General features: G+C 39.3%; 1 protein-coding gene across 1 annotated transcript in view; it reads left to right on the forward strand.

Moving 5' to 3' along the window:
- The first annotated feature begins 1092 nt into the window (after positions 1-1092).
- The window catches only part of LOC115220555, a 64202-nt gene continuing 62794 nt past the window's right edge, over positions 1093-2500 (forward strand). Inside the window, exons 1-2 of the mRNA XM_029790702.2 lie at positions 1093-1113; positions 1973-2064. The gene's annotated coding sequence lies outside the window, so the exon portion shown is untranslated. The remainder of the gene's footprint in view (positions 1114-1972; positions 2065-2500) is intronic.

Below are 2500 nucleotides of genomic sequence, written 5' to 3' on the forward strand. Positions count from 1 at the left end.
TCGTTCAGAATTGGCCCAGATCATGACTAACTTAAAGCACCACCTGTAAAAGACAGTTAAGGATGTTTCATACTGCAGTCACTCTTTGGACACCACAGCCCATTCAAGTAAACAGTTATTGCTTGTAGGGAGGCGCAATGGCCCAGTGGTTAGGGCAGCGGACTCGCGGTCATAGGATCGCGGTTTCGATTCCCAGACCGGGCGTTGTTAGTGTTTATTGAGCGAAAACACCTAAAAGCTCCACGAGGCTCCGGCAGGGGATGGTGGTGATCCCTGCTGTACTCTTTCACCACAACTTTCTCTCACTCTTACTTCCTGTTTCTGTTGTACCTGTATTTCAGAGGGCCGGCCTTGTCACTCTCTGTGTCACGCTGAATATCCCCGAGAACTACGTTAAGGGTACACGTGTCTGTGGAGTGCTCAGCCATTTACACATTAATTTCACGAGCAGGCTGTTCCGTTGATTCAGATCAACCGGAACCCTCGTCGTCGTAACCGACGGAGTGTTTCTATCCATCCATATATATATGTATGTATGTATCTATGTATGTATGTATGTATGTATGTGTACATACATATATATATATATAATAATAATAATAATAATAATAATAATAATAATTTGAGGGAATATTATTCCTAACTTACAGGGAAAAATTCAATTTAGAAATACTAAATCAAATTTCACAAAATATAATATACATATAAAAATTAGAAAAAACCCACCTTTTATCAATTCAAAATGAACATATATATGTGTGTTGTGTGTGTGTGTGTGTGTGTGTGTATGTATGTATGTATGTATGTATGTATGTATGTATGTATATCGTTTTTTCTATTCTATTGAAGTTTTACTCTTCTTCCAGGACATTCACCTAGAATATTTGATAAAGGAAATAAAACTTGTTATTTATTTAGGCGAAATGAAAATGTAAAAATGTGTTTTTTCTATAAATTCAATCTTTTGAAATTTTATTGGATGTTTAAACCCAGCAAAGTTAATCCGGCGTCGAATCGTCTGATTTTTTTTTTTTTTTTTTTTTTTCATATGTTAGGCCGTTACTCATAGCGGGAAGCCAGTACCCATGATTTTTCAAAGATATTACCAAATAGGTAATGTCATTGTTGTTGTCTTTCGCTTTGAACGTACGTACTTACGTAAATTCAAGTCTGCCAAGAAAAGTTTGGGCCGAGGAAAATAATGCCAAGGGGTCGCTGTTCTAGGGAGAAATATTGAGTAGGTAATGTAGGGGCAGGGTCTACAGAAGGAGGCGTGGTAAGGTTGCATAATAAGAAATGACGAGTGAGACTTGGTGGAGAAGTTATAAAGCTCGATAGTTGAGAGGATTAGAGGCTGTTGTAGTTGTGACAGAATATTTTGCAGGAGGAGCTGTAACAGAAGCTGTAACAGAAGCTGTAACAGAAGCTGTAACACGCGGTAAGTGAATTATCAGCAATCAGTTTAATGGTCTTTTTGGATGTAGCCAAGGATGTTTGTCTTTGTAGTAGTAGTAGTAGTTAGTAGTAGTAGTAGTAGTAGTAGGGGGGTAGTAGTGGTGGTAGTGGTGGAGGTGATTGTGGTGGTGGTGGTGGTTTTGGTGGTGGTTTTGGTGGTGGTGGTAGTAGTAGTAGTGGCGATGGTGGTGGTGGTGGTGGTAGTAGTAGAGGTGTGGAGGTTGTTTTGATGGTAGTAGTGGTGGTTTTGGTTGTGGTAGTAGTAGTAGTAGTAGTAGTAGTAGCAGCAGCAGCAGTAGTAGTAGTAGTAGTAGTAGTAGCAGCAGCAGCAATAACAGCAGCACTATCCAATAGATGTGAATAAGTATACAGGCAGGACCACCATGGGGCTTTATTTGAAGCTGTAACGTGTGTAGAAAGGAAGAGCTAGAAATTTGATTCTTTACTTCATGTGGCAGTTAATTCTTCATTTGCTTTTAAAAGTGTCTCATTGCTGTTGAAAAATTGTTTTTTGCAGGTCTTTGTTGATGGAGTCAAGGAAGGCTTAAGGAGAATTTAAGCTGCGTATGGATGACACCCGAGCGTGGAAGGTTAAGGAAAGAGAGAAAGGTAAGATTATCTCTATAACATTGTTTGTTGTTTATAGCGACTGCGAATACTAATGAAATGGTTGATGGACAAACATTGCATAACTACGATACGCAGGCCATCACAAAGTTGTGTAACAGGTAACGTTGTTCACGAGATATAAGAAACATGATGAAACTCGTGGACAAGAAACTTAGTGAGAAAATGTATTTCTTTACTACCCACAAAGGGCTAAACATAGAGGGGGCAAACAAGAACAGACAAAAGGAATTAAGTCGATTACATCGACCCCAGTGGGAAACTGGTACTTTATTTATCAACCCCGAAAGGATGAACGGCAAAGTCGACCTCGGCGGAAAATGCTCTTATTAGACATGTCCAAAAACTTCAGCTGATGACAAGTGTCATGATATTGAAATAATTTAGATTCTCAAGAAAGAGCGCGCGCGTACATTTG

The sequence above is a fragment of the Octopus sinensis genome, linkage group LG16 (assembly GCF_006345805.1).
Source record: "Octopus sinensis linkage group LG16, ASM634580v1, whole genome shotgun sequence".
Lineage (NCBI taxonomy): Eukaryota > Metazoa > Mollusca > Cephalopoda > Octopoda > Octopodidae > Octopus > Octopus sinensis.